Source organism: Equus caballus, chromosome 6 (genome assembly GCF_041296265.1).
Source record: "Equus caballus isolate H_3958 breed thoroughbred chromosome 6, TB-T2T, whole genome shotgun sequence".
Classification (NCBI taxonomy): domain Eukaryota; kingdom Metazoa; phylum Chordata; class Mammalia; order Perissodactyla; family Equidae; genus Equus; species Equus caballus.
In genome coordinates, this window is record NC_091689.1 from 54311362 (window position 1) to 54331983 (window position 20622).

The window sequence follows — 20622 nt, forward strand, 5'->3', positions numbered from 1 at the left end:
GATCACATGAGGCTAGGGTTCCATGGAACATCCATTTGAAGAATACTGATTTACACCAAGATAGCATACTGTCTGTATGAGAGAGAGACAGAACTGTCTGTTTGGGGGAAAAAGTCCTCAGAAGAAGCTTTTGGGAAAACAATCTGGAAGAACTCCATCTTCTCCATCAACTAAGCTGCACTAATCATTCAAACTTCTGGCCCTCTGTTTTCTCATTTGTAAAATAAGGGGTTGGAGACACATATTCGAAGTACCCTTCTAGCTCTAACAGTTTAACATTTCCATGCAGACATGAACTACATGATTAAGGATTCAACAGTTATACATGTTACTACATCTCTTCTTAGATAACCAGCAATTTACTTCAATGAAGCCTTTCATGGTGCTCACTGACACACACCACGTGCCGTGCTCTGTGATAGATGCCCTACACTCTTCGGGTTCTTTCAATTGATTGTTAATGCAAGGACTTTCCTTGTGAACAAAGTAGAAATGGAAAGAAGTCACTTAAGCCTGGCAGTCAAAACCCTCTAGAGTTAGCCACTTTATATGCTTCATCTCTCAGTAACCCTATGCCAACTTTGGGATCTCACCTCTTCTACTTCTCCATTGGAAGCTCTCCTCCTATTAAATTAGTCTTCTTTTCCTCTCACTATGCCCCAACCATATGCTTTTCTCCTTCTTTCACAGCATCATCTTGCCTGCAATCCCTTTCCTCCTCCTCTGTGAACATAAATTTCATTCTTTCTTCAGGACAGCAGTGAATAAAAAAAAGTCCTCCCTGATCCCATAGGAAGGACTGAGAAATGGTCCCTCACTGAAAATTCAACAGACCTTAATGTATGCACTCTCACTGAGATGATAGAAAATTCCCTTTACATGTATGTTGATTTATCTTTCTGATGAAATCTCAAGGGTTACAGATTCAAGTCTACCAGCTACCCCTTCCTTTTCTGGAGTCCTGAACGAGGATGTGTATCCCATAAACAATGGGGGAAAAGTTCCACTTCACTCAGTTCAGTAACTTCTAATCCACCCTCTTAATTCCTCAATCTCTCAGAGGTCTTTCTTGGCTACTCACTTAAAATTTCAACACCTTCCCTGCAATATTTCACACTTCCTATCTTGCTTTATTTTCTATCTTTAGTATTTACCTCTGTCTAACATACTGTATAATTTACTTAGTCCCAACATTTTCTGTCTTCCTAACTAGAATGGATACTCTCTGAGAGCAGAGATTTTTGTCTTTTTCGTTTGTTACTGGATGTTAGTGCTAGAGGACCAGATAAGTGCCTGGTGCATAGAAGGTGTTCAATAAATATTTTTTGAGTGAATAAATGAATACAGGGAATGCCACTTAACTTAAAAGGCTTAATATGGCCTCTTCTTCTCTGCTCTTTTATCTCCCAAATCTTTCTACTAAGTAGGAGGAAAGTCCCATTTGAAGCATATCCACTATTGCCAGAAGAAAAGGAATGAGAAAGAAAGCAAGAACATACTATTTGTCTCAAAAACTTAGACCTAAGCTGGCCTAGACTTCCTAACTCAAGGTAGGGACAGTCCCTCAGGCCAGACTAGCATGTGGTAGAAAAGAAGAACGATGACAAGACCTGATTTCTTTATGCAAGGAGAAAGGGCAATGTGAACCCAGAAATGTGCAAAAGGAACCACACAGTATTCAGGCAGAAGCACATGTCTTTGACAGTGACTCTGTCTTTCATTAAAGCAAGGCATGTGATCAATAAAATTGGTCATCAAACATGTGTGGACAAGTGGGCCTCCAACATAGTTCTCCCAACTCAGTAGGGAGAGGTACCTAGGAAAAAGTTTACTTTCTTATGGGGGAGAAACAGAAATGAGAGGAGAGGAGGAAGAAAGATATTACAGTATGAACTTCATCAAGAAATGGCAATACTAGTTTATATTCTCTCAGGAGCCAAGAATATAATGGTGGCTTAATGAATGCTAGCTGATTGGTTGGCTGGTGTTGATTTTACAGGCGTTAATAGAAATTCTGCTACTATATAGAGGCCAGCATAAAGTTCATCTGTTTCATTGGGCTTAGGATCTATGGCTGATTTCCTCATTCAGCCTAACTTTGACCCTAAGCTCCTTGATATGAACTCTTCGCTCCCTCTCTCCTAACCAAGCTGGAAAACATTCTACACCAGAAGTTGTTTTAGAGTGCCAGTAGATAGAAATTAGTTCACTGGCTCATGCAAAATCTCCACGAGGTTTGGACAGACCCATGTTGCTCCATGACTTGATATGTGTGTGATCCTGAACAAGTTATTTAACCTCTGCAGATCTCAGCCTCCTCATCTATAAAACTAGGGTAATATTTACCCTGTAAGAAGTTGTGAGGCTTAAATGAAATAATTTAAGAGTTCATTTATTTGTTCATTTAACATTCATTGAGCATTTACTATGTTCTGAGCTGCATTATACACTAAGGATAAAGAGATTAAAGACTCAGTTCCTGCTCTTCAGAACTTACAATCTGGAGAAAAGAGACGTGTAAAAATGAGCAAGGACAATACAGCGCGATAAGTGTTTGGATGAAGGTACGTGTCAGTTACTTAGAGAACACACATTTTCAGTTTTGAATGGAGCCTGCAGGGAGGTCAAGAAAAACTTGCCAAAGGAGACTTCTGAACTGAGCCTTGAAGAGTCATTAAAAGTTAGCCAAATGGAAAAGGTCTGAGGTGGGTAGAGAAAAGGTTGACCCTTCTAGACAGAGGGAAAAGCACATGTAGGAAGCACGTGCAGGAAGGTGAGAGTATGGTAGATTCAGAGAACCATAATCATTGCTTAAGGATAAAACTTTGGGGGCCCGGCCTGATGTTGTAGCGGTTAAGTTTGCACACTCCACTTTGGTGGCCTGGGGTTTGCCAGTTCACATCCTGGGTATGGACCTAGTACCACTTATCAAGACATGCTGTGGTGGGCGTCTTACATATGAAAAATACAGAGGAAGACGAGCACAGATGTTAGCTCAGGGCCACTCTTCCTCAGCAAAAAGAGGAGGATTGCCAGTGGATGTTAGCTCAGGGTTAATCTTCCTTAAAAAAAAAAAGATAGAACTTAGGGAATAAGTTGAGGAATGATAGAAAACGAGGATGAAGAGACAGGCAGGAAATGGAGCCAGAAAATGAAAATCAAACTTCTTTGGCATGGCTTTTGAGTTTTTATCTTGATGTCAATGGAGAGCTTTTGCAGAGTTTTAGTTAGGGGAACAATTTTATGTTCTAGGAAGATCCCTGTGACAGTGTGTGAAGGATAGATTAGAATAGGGCTAGATCAGAGTCAGGGAAAGGAGGCAATTGCAGTAACTCACACAATAAATGACAAAGGCAATAGGAGAAGAAATAAAGAGAAGCAGGTAGATAAAAGAGACAGATAGATGAGAAAGAGGAATCACCTAGAATGACTCCCAGGTTTCTACTTTAGATCACTGAGTAAATGGTGGTTCCAAAATTAGTAACAGAAGAGAAACACATTGGAATGGGATAGGAAAAGATGGGGAGATTAGTTTTGAGTTTGGTGGATTTGGGGTCTCTATGAGACATAAAAGCAAAGATTTTACAAAGGTAGTTGGGCATATACATCCAGGGCTCAGTAGAAAAACCTGGCATACAGATTTGAAGTCATCATTTTGGGCATGAGTTGTCCATAAAGTCTATCTAGATAGGTCTGTGAGAAGATGAAAGGATCAGGAATGGAACCCTGGAGCACACCAGTAAATAAGGGCAGACAGAATGAGCGTAAGGATGAAAAGTAAGCCAGCAAAGGAAGGAGAGACAAACAAAACAGAATCGAAGTTGTAAGAAGGAAAGAACGCTCACCAGTGTCAACTACCAAAGAGAGGTCAGAAAAGTAATAAGTCGATTTATCGGATTGAGTGCTAGGGAGTCACAAGTGGCATTAGGAAGGGTAATGATAATGGAAGAACATAGTACAGTGTTAACTCAATAGACAATTTCCATTCTGTTCTCCAGTATATACAGCAGGAACTCAAGTAACACTGTGACTTTATATTAATCATTGGAAATTAGTTTCTCTCTTAAAATATTTTTAATTTTAATTTAAAAAGTTTTTAAATTTTATTTTATTGTGATAAGAATACTTAACAAGACATCTACTCCTTTAACACATTTATAAGTGCACAATGCAGTACTGTTGACTGTAGGTACCATGTTGTGTAGCAGATCTCTAGAGCTTCTTCCTCCTGCGTAAGAAAAACTTTATGCCCACTGATTAGCAACTCCTCATTTCCCCCTATTCCCCAGGCCCTGGAAACCACCATCCCACTCTTTGAGTCTATGAATTTGACTGTTTTAGATATCTTATATAGGTGGAGTCATGCAATGTTTGTCCTTCTGTGACTGCCTTATTTAACTTAGCAATTGTCCTCATGATTCATCCATCTTGTTGAATATTGCAGAATTTCCTTTTTTAAAATGTTTTTTAATTTGTTTTTTAAAGATTGGCACCTAAGCTAACAGCTGTTGCCAGTCTTTTTCTTCTGCTTCTTTTTTTGTTCTTCTTCTCCTCAAAGCCCCTCCCTACATAGTTGCATGTTCTAGTTGCAGGTCCTTCTGGTTGTGTTATGCGGGACACCACCTTAGCATCGTCTGACAAGCAGTGCCATGTCCACACCTAGGCTCCAAACTGGTGAAACCTTGGGCCACTGAAGTGGAGCATGTGAACTTAACACCTTGGCCACAGGGCCAGCCTCAAGGATTTCCTTCTTTTTTAAGGCTGAATAATATTCTACTGTTTCAAATAAGTATGTCTCCATCCACTTATAGTAGGCAAGTTTTGTCTGTAACCACTAATTGGTCACATTAATTTTCCAGCTTTCCCTTTTTCTGCAGCATAGGTCTATGATTCCTTCACACTAGACTTTCTATTTGTTAAGCCAGACACAGGACTAAATATCTGGTTTTGTCAAAAATCACCCAAAAAAAGGGGTGCACAACTCTGCTACCTCCTTCCTGCACTCTCTCCTGACTCTCAAAGAACAAAAAGGCTGTACCTGTGCTTCTAGTACGTTCCCTCTGGGACCCAAAATCAGAGGAATGCTGCTCTACAGGTGGAGTCACTAAAAAAGCTCCCACTGCTAGTGGCTCAATGGAAATCCTCAGATAAAAGGCGTGATAGAAAAGGTAGATCCTATTTCTGGAATGATCATGATAAGAGATGTAATGAGAAGCTCACTGCAGGGCTGGATAGAAAGAAGGAGGGGGTGGCAAGGGAAAGAAAAGCTTCCCTGGTTTCTTTGCAAAGAAGCTGTGGGAAAATATTTGAAATGTGTGAACGTTGAGAAGTAAGTAGGAAACTGAAGAATGAAAGACCTCGGCCTTGGTTAACTAATCCCATTTGCTTGTTTGTATACGAAAGACCAAAGTGAGAATCTTGACATGAAGCCTATCTTTTAAGAAATCTGTTGCTGATGCTTTATATCTGATGGTCTCTGCTTTAACTTTCGATAATAGCCTTGCAGAGTAATGCCAATGAGAAAATGCACAGGGTGTTCTTAGCACTGGCTCCCCCAAACTGGTTGCTGCCAATGAGTCAACTGGTTCTGTTTCTGACAGTTTATTTTTGTTTTCGCTGAGCTCCCGTATACAACAAGTGCTGAGTCTGTTCTCTTCTGTAGCTGAAACTGCTAACAGCTCTGCAGTCCAATTCTGGCCATCCTGCTGGTGTGCTGGGCTCTTCTGGGCTGGTCCTGTCCAGATAACTGAGGTCCTGGCATCCCTGTCCACCCATTACGATGGCAACTATGATGAAGTGAAGCTGGATTTGCCTCGTTCTGCAAAGCCCAGTCTGAGGCTTAAGAACAGCTCTCGAGTTGAGGATGACATTCTGCCCAAGTTCTGGCTACTTCCCTGAAGGGCTTCAAACAAGGGAAACAGAGGCTCTGGACCGTCAGAGAGTAGGACCAAGAAGAAACAACGTTTCCACTAAGGAAATGGAATTGAAAATGTCAGACTGCCACAGCCTCTTCCCTCTGAGTGAAAGAAAGAAATTAGGAACTCTCTAAGTTGAGCTGGTTGTTTTGCTTGTTTAGTTGGACTGCACTTCCGAGAAATCTGGAGAGGGTAGAAATGTGTGAGGCGTTGGCTGCACATCATTTTGAGAGAGTCACCATACAAACAAGAGAAATCATCAGGCATGAGCTATCCAAGGTATTCAAAAGCCGCATAATTCTCCTATCTCTTTCCATGTTCCAGCAAACCTGCGGGCCAAATGCCACGTCTTTTTTCAGGCTTGTTCTCCTAACTGCCTTGGCCCAGAATAGAACCACACAGACCGACCAGCGATGACTACATTCAATGCCTGAGGCTAAAGCAAAAAATGCTGGACACATTTGGCAAACATTGAGCATGAGGCTTGAACTTCAGAGCAGCAAGAATTGATGGGGAAGGGAAGCAAGCATCAGGACACATGGAAGCTGGTGTGCGTTAATCCCCACTGCACTCCTGACAGCATGTGAAGGGGACCAGACTTCCTGGGCTACATTCAGCAGCGTGCAGTGTTCCATGTACTCTCTGGAATTCAACTGCATAGTCCAAATCCTGGCTCCTCCACCACTAGCTGTGCAAGCTTCAGAAAGCCACTACACCTCTCTGGGCCTCATGATTTCTTTGGTTTGTTTTTTTCATCTTAAATACTGACTCCAAAGGGATGTTGTAAGGATAAATATGCGTTACTATAAGTAATCTGCTGAGAACAGTGTCTGGCTTATAAATAATGACACAGTATTCAAGTGTTAGAGCCAGGGCTCCTATGGCTTTAGAGAATCTTCTTTAGAAGACGAATTGGCACATACTAGGGTTTTGACTCCCTAAATCTTTGATTCCTTTCTTTTCATTTCCCCTGCTTTCTGGCCCGGGTGGAGTCTATACTGTTCTTCACCCCTTTTGTGAAATTTCCCTCTTTTATAGCTTCTCTGTTGTGCCTTCGCTTTTCCTCACCTGCTCTCTTGCTTTCTCCACCCATCTGTTCATTTTCTTCTTCTTCACACTCCTTTATTGAAGAACAACATCCAGAACATTGTAGGCACTAATTAAAAATTTGCTGAATGAGTGGTAAAGCAGAACACAATAATGATTTCAAAATACAAAAAGGAAACAAAAGTACTATCATGCCCTATAAATTATTTTTAATTTTGAAGAAAGTGATCATAGAAAAAGAGATAAGTGGTCATTTGCAAAATAATAACCAGAAACACAGACTAAAACAATAAGGAGAAGAGACTGCTTTAGAGTGGGGCAGAGAACTCTGGAGGCCTGTGTGTCTGTGCAACTGTGACACGCTGCTGTGTAGGCAGCGCCATCTGAGTCCAGCCACCAATGTCTCTTTCATGGCGACACAAACGGCCCAACTACATAAGGAGAAGACACTCAAAGGTTTTTCCCTAACTGCTCAGCAGCAAGGTGCCACAGAAGGCTGCTCTAGATTGTTATTACCGCAAATTACTAAAAAAGGCAAGAGAAGCAGGTCAGTGAAAAAATTCAACCTCCCCTCTTAGCTCCTTTCCCCAAAGGCAGCCGTCAACAAAGCTCAAAGAGCCAAATGACTGAACCGCCTTATCTAGGAAATAAAGTTCTTAAAATAAGCAATTCTTAGAACTAATTAATGAATAAATGGTTGTCACTGAAAATACGCCATAGGCAGAACACTGTGGACAATCTAAACATGTACTTGAAACCACAGATTGTCTCAATTAGAAAGGATTTTAGGGTTTAATGCAACTCTCTTGCTTTATATGGAAACTGAAGCCCACAGACATTAAGTGACTTGCCCAAGGTCACCCAGTAGACTGATGGTAGAGCCAAGACTTGACAGGCCAAGGGGACTTGGACTTGCCTAGTTCTAGGATACAAGGACCAAATCAAGTATAGACATCCTGCTTGAGTCGTGCAGCAGTGAGGAGAGCAGGGTAGAGAAAGCAAGTCCGGAAGGGGATCGGGAATGTCCATGCTGAGTGATTACACAGATTCAGTGAAAGTTGTATCCAGGACTGAAAAAGTAACGCGAAGAGGAAATGGAGCAACAGAACCCACCAGGCAAACCACTTGCTGTCCCCAAGTGAGTGGTTATTAAAAGGTGCCCTGGGGAACTGGGGATGTTCCAAGGATCAGGTCTAAAGGGCCAAATAGCTTTTTCATGTTCTAAAAACTGCTTGAGCTCTCCTTCGTGAAGAAGGGCCCAGGTGCTCATCTATTATTGAGCATGTTTAAAAAGGCATTTAGGAAAAAGCACCAAGAGACAGATTTGTAACTACGATGTCAGTCCCAGGAGGGCTGTGCTTCTTTAGAGTAGGAGCAGAGTTCACGTTCAGCAATATGGGAAGAGCTAACGCAGACAGGTATCCAGCATTCTCCAGGACACCTGCTGGCATACTCCCCTCAGCAGCTGGCTGGGAAGTGATGGTGCAGAAGGCAAGCCCCAACAATGACAGACCTCCCTACTGTCAACATTCTCAGACCAATGAGCCATGGCCAAGGTTTGGCCCCTTGAGTGTGTGTGTGGGGGGCCTACGGGGCCAGGGATTCTGTAACATATATACATACGTACACAGTTTCTAAACAATGGAGTAATATATAGCTCTAAAATTATGTGATAAATACATGCATATAGATAACAGATGAATGGATAAATATTTAATGATATATTTTTATATCATTAAATCTTATATTTTTATATTTTAATGATATATATTTATGACATACCATTCACAATATATTATTAAAGGAAAACGTAGATTACAAAATAGGATGTATAATACTATCCCAATTTTATAAAAATATGCACTTACATTTATAAAGCACATCTATAACATATAAGAGCATAGAAGAAAAACAACAAGAATGATAGGAACCAAAATGCAAACAGAAAAGATCTCTGAGTGGTAGAATTTGAGGTAAATTTTATTTTCTTCTTTATGCTTTTCTCTATTTTATTAACTTTCCCTAACAAGCAATTACTGTACTTTTGGAATCAGATACGAATAACAAATATTATTACATAAAAGAGAGGTTTATTACTCAAAAAGGAACACTTCCTCTGGTTCTGAAAAAAAGATCCTCATAACTTTGTGTGCAATACATTTAAAACCTCAATTTAAGGTATTTTCTTCCCCTAGGATAGTACATTCAAGTGTAGTCTTTTAAGTGGCCAATAATTCATCTGGAGGGGTGGGGATCTTTGGGGGTCATCTTAGTGGCTGCCTACTGTAACCATACTCCTCCCTGTATTACAGCTGTGTAATTTTCTTAAGAGGTACATTTCTTGAGAACAGGGTGTCTTGTTTACCTTTATTTCCTCTTAGCACCTAGCACACAGTCCTTCATTGGGAAGCCTGTCAGAATATGTTTGTTGAATTGAACTGAGGCTGCCTGATAAAAGAAGCGATAACTCTGGATACAGGAAGCAAAAGCAATGCCTTCTTCTGGTGGACTCTGAGACTCTTCTTTCAAGTGGAAAGCAGAAACGCCAACAGGAATCAAAGAAAAAAAGTTTATCTGAGCTTTGCAGGGTAGAAGAAAATGCTATATACTCATCATAGTTCTTGGGATATAGGAAGTTCCTTTCTGAGATGGAGCGTTTCTAACTTCTGGGGTAGGGTCGGGGGAATCTAAAATATCCTGTCTCTGGGGCAGAAAGAGACCAAGCGCTCCCCTTGCATCCTTATTTAGCACTTGCACAAAGATAAGGATACAAGTGCCATTATTTTCATTATTAACCTTCCTTCCCTTCTACCCTGAATGTTCAAAAGCTCATCTGAGTGTGGCTCTTCTGCCTTGACAGCTTCAACCTCCTCTTTTCTTCTCTCTGCTTTTTTCCTCTCTCTCTGCTTTGGTTTAATCAGAGTAGCATGACTAAAGTCATCTTGCTCTCTCTCCACTCAGACACTGCCACTCTCTCTTTAATCGCTATCAATTTTCTGTTCTTACTTTAAGACGTGACATTTGCCCCACCTTCATTTCTAATTTCATTTTTTCCTGTTCCACATCTTTTTCATTTGCTCACCCCCTTTCCTTCATTTTTCTGATCTTCTGGCTGAATTTTCCCTCTGCCGAAGCCTTCCTTTCTCTGCCAGGGAAATGCCCTTCGATCATACAAATTCCCCTTGAAAGTTCACACCTATGAAGCCTTTCCAGGATATTCCTCCAGTTAGGATTATTTGTTATTTTGCCATGAAAGAAGACAAATTCACACTCTTTGTAGGCCCAAAACCTTTTAAGGCATTAAAAGTTTATATTTCTGTATTTCATTGTCTGACAAATAGAAAGCCCTTTAAACAGGTAGTGTCTTTTGCCTTCTATAATTCTAAGGTGAATTTGGGTATTCAGTACAATATAGACTGATTGACCCCCGTGTCCTGATGCCTATTTAGGGGAGTACTCAGAATTCTCAGCTGGCCCCTAAAGACTCCAAGGGGGACTGCAGCGAGCAATCAAAATGCTGTGTCCTCTCCATAAAAACCCAATTCCTTATACCTGAATGAACCCATTTCCAAGGTATACATTTTAGATCTTAAGCAGGGACTGAATCTTTCTGAAGTCATCCTTGTTCTGGGAGTTGCAAACTCCAACGTCTATAGGAACAAGGTAGGTCATTAACAAAAGAATTCGACACCTGGGGGGCTGTGTTGACCTGGAGAGCATGCATTCCATCCAAAGGAGGCACCGCCCCCCTCAGCCCAGCAGGATGTAGGCCAGTGTTACCACTATCCTGGTTTTTCAGGCAATCCAGAAATCTGGAGTCCTAAGGGAGACTCAAATTTTAAGTACTAAAAACCAATTGCATCTTAAATATACCACTCTTAGGCCACAGAGAACATGTCTACGATCCAAAAGCAGTCTGTGGACTGCTCATTTATGAGTTTTCCTAAACATTTGCACCAGGGCCTTGTGTAGTATCACATCCTGACAGGGTCAAATGGAGACAACTGAGGAAGTGAAATAATTGTCACAATAGCTGCAAAAGAACGCCATGTTCACTTAGAACAGCAGGCTAGGGTAGATAACTTACTAAATGCAGTTCTTATTAAACAATAAAGGTTAATGCTTCTTGATTCTTTGGAAAAAGCAAACATTAATATTGGAATGTTAATACTGATAAAAACAGATACTACACTTGATCTTAGCCAAAAGGCCAAGAAGCTACTATACTGAAATGTTTATAGCCCGATGTGTTGAATTATAAAATTCATATCCCAATTCTCTAAAACCTAGTAGCAATGGAAAAAATGAAAGACCAAATACTATCCACATTTCCCCTGTGGCTTGGAAGTGGGTCTTTAGTCTCTACACAGTATCCATATAAAGTTTAAGCAGAGAACCTATAGGCATAATTCGAAAAGTTTTTACTTTAAGTTGCTAGTTAAATTTCTAACAACAGCCAATGGACATAGTCCTTAGAAATCTGACTGGCAACTTATCTAAAATAATAAAGCCATTTCTAAAAGCCCCTTTAGGAGCTGGCATCACGTGGTCAAAAGACACTCTATGCTCTCTCACCAACTTAATAGCACTAGCACCATCTGAAATGATCATATTTATTTACTGATGTGTTTGTTTTTGACCTTCCTCCCCAAGACATAAAATCCTTGAGGGCAGGGAACTTGTTGATCTTATTCAATACTGTTTCCCCAACACCTAGAATAGTGCCTAGCACTTAGTAGGGGCTCAGGAGACATCTACTTTATACCCAGACAATCAGCCCAATATGTGGTGTAGTTACCCAAGGCCACATGTAACTCAAAATCTCCTGGAGTGAGCGGCACCGGCCTTAACTCTTTCTTGCCGGGCTTTTGGCTCTGTCTTCCACTTTATGGAGGGATAAAGATTCAGTTTTATTTCATAGTTAATGGCTGGAAAATAAAATGAGAACAGAGAACAATGACAGAGTAGCAGTCAAATATCCATTAAACAGATACTTCTCTTCTCCTCATGAAAAGGAAATGTCTATAATAAACTATCCCTGAATTTTTTCAGGTCAAAACTCAGATTGCTGGGCCTCATCCCTGGAGATTCTGGGGAGGGACCTGAGAATCTGCATTTCAAATAAGTTCTCAGGTGACGCTGATGCTGTTGGTCCAGGGACCCCACTTTGAGAACCCCTGGTGTAAACTGTAAAACACTATTCAGGTGTCAATTGTTACTATCATCCACTCCCGCTTTTACCATCATCCCCTTTATATTCAACCCTGGCTATGACATGTCTTTTGACATAAACCACTTTCCCCTGTAGAAGGAATTTAATGGTTACGGGCCAAGCTACCCACTGCACAATAAAGAAGCCATAAAGAGGAGACCGGCAGTTCTTTATCACCAACCACAAAGTGGGGGCTTATCACAATGAAACGAAACCCAAGGAGATCAAATGGCACAAGGATATACTACAAGGTTTCATAAACTGTCATTATTGGTTAATGTGTTTTGGTTGTTATTTAATGTTATTAATAATTAGTGCTAAATCTGAGCTGAGGAGGTTTTCAATTGCCTGATTTCTGGGTGATGGGCCCAGCATGGGCTGCTGTACTGTATTGTAGACTTTGCCATTATTTTCTTATTAATAAAACTTAGTTTTCTTAAATCCCTGTGCAAAAGTGTTTAAGAATAAAGGAAGAGAGCTTGCTCACTGTCAATTTATCACCAAGCAAGTGAAAGATTCTATTTGTTGTTTCCTAGTTCCTTCCTTTCAGCGACCGAGGCCAAAATCCAACCTTGTTCTGCATATGTGCATGTATGGTCATCTTCTTCACTTTCTTGTTTTCCACAACCTAATTTCAATTCTATTATCATTGGTTTAAAATATGTTTGAGTAAAGCAACAGTGAACATTTGCACAACACTTGCTACATGACAGATATTGTGCTAAGAATTGTACATGAATTAAAACTTATTTGATCCTTATAGCAACAATCTGCAGTAGGCATTATTATTCTTCCCATTTTATAGATGAGGAAACTGACGCACAGAAAGGTGAAGCAATGTCTATTTATACTCTTCAGATAAATTACTGCACTAGGCAGAAGTGAGTAAGATATGATGCGTCTTGACTTCTAAATTATGCCTCAAAGGACAAGTTCAATATTTCAAGGTTAAGGGCAGGGCATAATCCAAGACTTGTAGGCATAAAAGTACAAGAGGTATTAGAGAAGGGTTAGTCTCAATTACGCTGGCTAAATAGCATCCATTAAGTGTAGACTAAATGTACAGAGGTATGGGGCAAGAGGATGGGGAGGTAGGTCAGCCTTGAATGCTGTGACTTGAGAGTCAGGGTAGGGAGCACACTTTGTCTTATGGAAACATTTCCCAAATTTCACTCATTCAAGCACCACTTCTAACAATTTTCACATCTGTGTACCACCTACACTATTTTTAATTTAATATATGAAATAACCTTCCTTATAAAAATATAATTTTTAAAAAATTTCATATCATCACTGTAAATGTGAGAAAAGCGTCATTTGCCAAAGATAGAAGATAACTATAAAAACAAACAGATGATTATTTAAATAAAAAATACTCATCCCTCTTAAATTAACTCACCACAGTGAAACCCACAATCATACTTGGGAAACACTGAAGAGGCAATGATGAATCACTGAAGATCAGTGTTCTTATTCGTTGAATTTTGTTCCTACTTTCTCTTTCATACATACATATTTAGCTTAATGAGCCTTCATCTAGTTTTATACGAGATCCCAAAACTATTCTCTCTTAGCTACTTAAGTTCATAAAATATTTGGTTGATTGTGTTGTATGCAAAGCAAAGTTAAAATTTCATGTCACTCTCCTACTAAACTTTAAGGATTCTTTTGTAGGTCAGCTATTTTAAATTCCCCTTGGTGTTTCAAGATTTCTCTGCACCTCAGCAGATGTCTGATCAATGGGGCTGCATGGCCACAGTGCCACTGCCATGGTGCCTGCATTTTAGAAGAGCTTTTAAAGCGGAGGATAACTCTTTCTAGAAAATCCCCTCTATGCAATCGGGACTAGATAGCTGTTTCCATAGGTAGTGACGGTCTTCCCTTCTTTCTGCCTTCCCTCCCTCTTTCTCTCCCTCCTTCCTTTTTCATTTTTGTTAATCTCAGAAAAATGTTACACTGAAACAGCCAGTCACATCCTGGGCTAACCACTCCCCCCGGCCCACGCAGGACTCGTTTCTTAACACACCGTTTTAAAACTCTTAAGTGATAGGGCCCATGTTTCCATGGTGTGATTTGTCCTCTGGTCTACAAAATTATTCCCACTGATATTGCTGCACTTTGATCCTATTAGTCTAGTTGTACTCATATACTCTGTATATAAATGTCTAGCCATTACTTAGCTGTGTAACTTTGGGCAAATCATGTGACCTCTCTGAGCCTCAGTTTACTTATCGGTTCAAGTTATTTTCCAAAGTTTTAATAGGAATCAAAATGAGAGCATGTATGCTTAAGCTCTTCATAAACTGCATTGCTAATAAAGTGCTATACAAATATGAGATGTGCTAGGGGTCAAATCTTCCTCAAATCCCTTAATCCCAGGCTAGACTGTTCTAGAAATTGTACATCTTTCCCAGCTCCTATAGGGAAAATAAAATTTTTTTTCGCTAGTCTACAAAGAGAATGCTGAGGTGGCTTAAATATCCACCAGAAATTCTACCTGAGAGGTAGTAATCTGTTCCTTTGCCAGCAAGCTCCATTCCCTATGGGATGAATGAAGAAAAAATGATTCATGTTATTACAGGAATAGCCAAAGATGATCTGAAGATCCTCCCTACACCAAATCCTTGGAGTAAAAAAATGTGAAAGGATATCCGGGGGAGTTTGGTGTAAACAGAGAATGCTGTGCACCTGGAAAATACAGCAGTGGAGAACGGTTTTCTTTCCCCTGGAGGTCTGTCACTTTCTCCCCAGGACTGCCTTCTACATGTGCTCTTCTCCTCTTTTATCTGCCTCCCCCAAATCGCATTTCCTTCTCACCATTCCCTGGTACAGATCCACGTTTAGTTTAAACCTTCTGAACATTCAGCTGCCAGAGCTAAGACCTGGAATGCCTGTGGAACCAGCAGCGGGCTGCCTTTATGGGCAGCAGAGAACACCTGGCTCACACGAGCTGTCCTAAGTCCTCTCTCTCTCCATACATATTTCAGAATGAACTAAATTTCTGTTCACCAAATTATGAACAGAAATAATCCTAACAGAGAAAATAATAAAATCACCCCAAACGATCTGGGTGCTATGGATGTTGGGGGAGATTTGTATCCATGTTTTTTACTAATAGCTTTCATTCTCAAAGACAATTTATTTTCTTTTAATTGGCCAACACATCCTTTCAAATCTTTGTACTGCAGGCTGATTAGCAGAGTTAACATGCCAAGGTCAGAGCTTCTCTCCCTGTGTACACAAATTACTTTTACCCTGTTCCTGGACATTCTCATAAATAGGTATTATATGGAGAGAGAGACTGTAGGTGGACTAGTACAAATCCATCCTCACTGTAGGAAAAACTCAAAGCAGAAGATCTCCCGGTGCTAGGTCAATAGAGGCATGCTTGCATATGAAGGACATTCAGACATTATAGCTTTAATGTCAAACTTCAGATCTCCGCTAAAGTGAACATGCTATTAATGTATGCACAAAGAAGCCTGTTTAGTGGAAAACACATAAAGGTTCGAAAAGAATAGGACCCTGCTGTGATGGCCCAGTCAGTCACCAGCCACGTCAGCCTGTGGGTATGTGAGTTAGCCAGATGCTGCCCCCACTGGTGAAAGAAGGGAATTACTCTCTCGTCTTCCTGCCTTGCTTGTGGCAGAGAGAATAGAAAAGACACTAGAAAGGACATCACACCAAGTATGAACTCTAGGACTTCCTGGGGAATATAGACTTGAATTTTACAAGCCTCCAACTCTCAAGAAAATGGTTCCAGTATGATGAAAATTGCACAGAGAAACAGAATACATGGTCAACCCCATTCTCTGCATGATGTAACGACCAAAGAGAAATATTCTTATCAGCAAAGTTAGAGGATGGCACACTCAATCAGAAGACCAAAAAGTGAAAACCTTCTGCAACTCCCAGCAGACCAAGAATCACAAAGCAGAGCCTTCCAAACTAACTGCACATGTGTCCACTGGCTTTCAGTGAATTAATATAACTCAAGCCATTCTCAAATTAAGGGCTGTTATTTTTAATGTTTAGGGACATTAGATTAAAAAAGTGACCAAACGTTGTTACCTTGGAAAACAATCTTACAGCAACAAAAGTGGACCATCAAAAACTCTGAAATTATTTTCATATGAGTATTAGAGTCTCTATTTATCATACATATGAAAGTTTAATCATGAAGAAGCAAGAAGTATGATACATCCTTACAATGGAATATTAGGCAGTCATTAAGTTCCATGCTTTTGGATAATATTAATAAAATAGGAAAATGTCTAAAATATCACAATAAGACAAAAAAAGTAGGTTTCAAACTGTTTATACATTGTGTACCCAATTCCACTGTATCACATTATATTGTGTTATAACATATACACATACACATAACATGCACAGAAAACATTGGTAAGAAATAGAAGAAATGTAAATGCTAATTCTTTACAGGTGTGTATATAGGAACATTTTATTTTATCCACCCAAATGTCTTTAATAAGCATCGATTCTCTTACAATAAGAAAATCATAAATGTTGTTTTTAATCTGTATATAAACATGAGTCCTCTGAACGCCACACCACTATTTCCTCTTCAATACCACTACTAGAAAAACGTTATAACCTAGAAATTAGAAAGATACTTCAGAGGACTCAGGAGCCAACCACAGATAACTGTCATGAAATAAAAATCTCAATAAAATTTAAACAAGATGGATAAAAGCCATCTTTTGGCTTTAGGGACACTTTCTTATTTTCCATGTCTCCTTAAGCCAAGGTTAAGGCAGCACTTCAGTCCCCAAATTCAATTCTGCTTTTTCTCCCCATCAGCATGTGTAGGCTTTAAAAGTAAAGTCAATCAAGGTTACCTTCTTCTTTTATCCTTTTCATTCAGTGGCCGATGACAAGCACATAAACACAACTAGCCTTTCTGAAATGACATTTCTGAAGTCTATTCCCCCAATACATCCTGCTCTTCTCTTCTAATTATTTCACAAACATACTTAGGGGTAGAAGCTTGACACTGTGGACTCAGTCTAACAGTGGTGTTCAGATTTTAGGGGATAAGGGCACACCTTCTCCTCCCAGGGGCTGGCTCCAGTGGTCTCTTTCTGGAATCCTAGAAAAGAGTGTAGGCAAACAGGGTGGCAAACAGCTCTTGGAGCTCAGGGAACGAGAAGGGAATACTTGGATGTCAGAGTCTGTGACAATCACAACTTGGAAAGACAACCAAAAATATGTAATCCAGCAGCCCTGTCTGCAAGCCATTGTCATAAATAAAATATATACCAGTAGGGTCTTTATTAACCAAGCAACATGAAAGATCCACTCAACTATTAGACCATATGAAATAGTAAGATAAAAATTACCTTAGATTATAGAAATTTTAAGTGTCACAATAAGCACCTTTCTCCTTGCAATGTACTTTTTATACCCCGGCCACTAGGAAAACTATAATACTAATTCAGTGGAGGCAATGCTTGGCACAGGGTAGGTGATCAGTAACTATGTATGGGAAGGAAGGAGGGAGGGAAGGAAGGGAGGGAGGGAGGGAGGGGAAGGGAAGGGAAGGGAAAGGAAGGGAAGGGAAGGGAGGAAAACTGTCTCAATGCCATGTAGTCCATGAATTGTAGTTTGGGCAGGACTGTACACTACAGAGAGATGAGGACATATTCAACTTTTAGGACTTCCAAAGTTATCCCCTGGTGTTGTTAAAAGTTTCAGTACTCAACACATCTCTCTATGAGAAATTCTCCCTATTGCTAACATAAATCCTCTCTGCTTGATCTTAAGCTCACTTACTCTCGTTTTTTCTCACAGGAGAAAGTGAACAGCTGATCTCAACTCTTGGTACAATAATTTTTAATACATTTAAAGAGAGTAAGTCATCACCTCATTGCCTTTTCTTCTTCCCCTAATGATCCCAATTCTCACAGCCTTTCTCCATGGATCCTGTTTTCTAATCCCTTAATCTAATGCTGCACATTAGAACTCAGTTCAAAGTCAGTAAAAATAGCATATTGTCAAATGGAGGTATCAGGAGATCGAGAACAAATACCCCTGACATGAGGAGCTTCTGCTTCCCTCCTCAGACACCCTGTGCAGAATCTAGAGAGAGCATGGATATTCCCTGGCCTCTCCTCTGAGGCTGGAAGGCGGAGAACAGTTTGTTCAGGTGTGTTTGAGCCATCACCAAATATTTCCTGGCCTACTCAGTAATGTCTCACACTGTGCTGGGCACAGACATGTAGTGCAAAATCAAACATCTATGGTTCCTGTGTTCATTAGCAGTCTGTCAGTTTGTACATGAGTGAGTCTGTGCATGTGTGTGCAAGTACACACGTGCACATGAGGAGATGAGGAGGCTGTTTTATTTTGTCAGTACACAGCATTCAAGTGGTATCTACCACAACAGCCATCAACCTCTGTTGTATCATCACCAAACTGATCATTTGGAGTCTGATCACTCTAGTCCTTAAGTGCTAGTCATAGAGTACCTACGGCCCGGAGTTAGTGCTGTCTCCTGGATATTAAGCTACCAGAAGCATCCCTTAACCTGTCTCATTCATCCCAGGCTCCAGGCACTGGTAGAGCATTCTGTTTTATGATGCTGTAGTTGCTGCTGCAGCTCTTAGACGACTCTTCTTTCTACCAGTTTGGTCACCCTTCCTGTCTCTCACCGATCCATACACTAATTCATAAGTAGCATGATGGGCTCAGCACTTTCAGCAAAGCACTTTCATTTCTAGCACTTCCTTCAGTGGTGGATGTGGCTGTAATATCCAAGTATTGCAAGACTAAGATGATAACTGGGGTTTTGGAGCCCAAAGAATGACCCAAACAAACTGAGAATGTTTTAACCTACATAAGGAAGGGTATTTTCTGGTAGGTGGAGGCACGGAAGAGGGCATGGGCTTATAAAATACACTTCTTATCTCTCTGGGTAAAAGACAAGCAGAGATGCAAACCATACATATCCTCCTGTAATTCTGACCCAGACAGTCCCTTTAAGGTCTGTTTACATCTCACAGCCTGAAAATGCACCATCATCATTTCTTGAAGTCATTACTCAGAACACACCCCCACTGCATTTCATTTTTATTATCCCCATTTTAGGAGTGACTAAATGGAAGCAGAGAGCAGCAGCAAGGAAGCAAATCACGAGAGCCTCTGATAAAGACAGAAGCCTGAATGTTTGTTGTAACTGCTTCTCTGAGCCAGACTATTTTTAATGCAAGTTTATGCAGCTGTCCCCCACTTAGAGGGAGAGACTTATAAATGAACCCACTCTGTACACAATTATTTTTTCACCATCCCCTCCTCTTTCCAACTCACCATGCTATGCCTGCATATGTGCGTGCGCGTGTGTGTGTGTGTGTATTTTTTAAAATGTTCTTCCTCACATTCCCACATACCAGAGAAATGGACTTGGCTTTCTGTGAATATAATCCTGATCCAGAGATTTCTTTGCTATACTAGCCCCCCACATCCCCATCTCCTTAGTGACTACTTATATAAGACCCTTTTAAAGGTTCACAAAAGCAGGTACTATGTTCTTTAAAAAAAGCGATTGATTAAATATACAAAATTTGTATATGCTTGGAGTATTTTCAGGGCAAATACATAAGGCATTGAGAGCAATGATTGCTCTGGGGAGGTGCCTGGGGGAGGCAAGGATTACAGATGATAAGAGGACATTCTTTTTACTGGATACTTTTTATACCGTTTAACTTTTCACCATGTGCAAATATTACCTTAAAAATTACACAAACTGGGTGAGGATTACCAACTGACATTTGTTGAATACTGGCTATGTTTCAGTCACTATTAACCAGTGTTTTACTAAAAATTCTCCTTTAATCTTTACAATAGCTTTATGTAAGACCCTATTTTACAAAAGGGAAATAGATTAAGGGATATCAGCCACTTGGCTTACACAACTGATAAATGGCAATGTGGGCAGTTGAACTCAGCTGTTTCTGATTTCCAAAACCAATCTGAGTCCCATAGACTATGCTGCCCTGACTTCAAGTTTTTCAGAAGAAGCCAAATTTATAAGATAGTAGCTTTGAGACTACTTTTCTTTCTTTCAATGTTTCTTCCTTTTTTGGTGAGGAAGATTGGCCCTGAGCTAACATCTGTTGCCAATCTTCCTCTTTTTGCTTGAGGAAGATTGTCCCTGAGCTAACATCTATGCCAGTCTTCCTCTATTTTGTACGTAGGATGCTGCCACAGTATGGCTTGATGAGCAGTGTGTAAGTCTATGCCTGGGATCTGAACCTGCAAATCCCTGGGCTGCCCAAGCGGAGTGCATGAACTTAACCACTATGCCACCAGGCCAGCCCCCAGGAGAGTACTTTTTAAAAACCTGAAGGAATATTCTGAAATCCCATCACATGGTTCACACCAACAACATAATGAATCTTCTTTGACCCTAGGCTTCCTGTTAAGAACTGT

The 20622-nt window shown here is 40.4% G+C and overlaps 1 protein-coding gene and 1 pseudogene across 2 annotated transcripts in view; both read right to left on the reverse strand.

Annotated features, from left to right (window-relative positions):
- Nucleotides 1–20622, reverse strand: part of GRIN2B (glutamate ionotropic receptor NMDA type subunit 2B) — a 402696-nt gene that overhangs the window by 80633 nt on the left and 301441 nt on the right. The gene's annotated exons all lie outside the window — the stretch shown is intronic.
- LOC111774091 (U2 spliceosomal RNA) lies at nt 10975–11184 on the reverse strand (annotated as a pseudogene).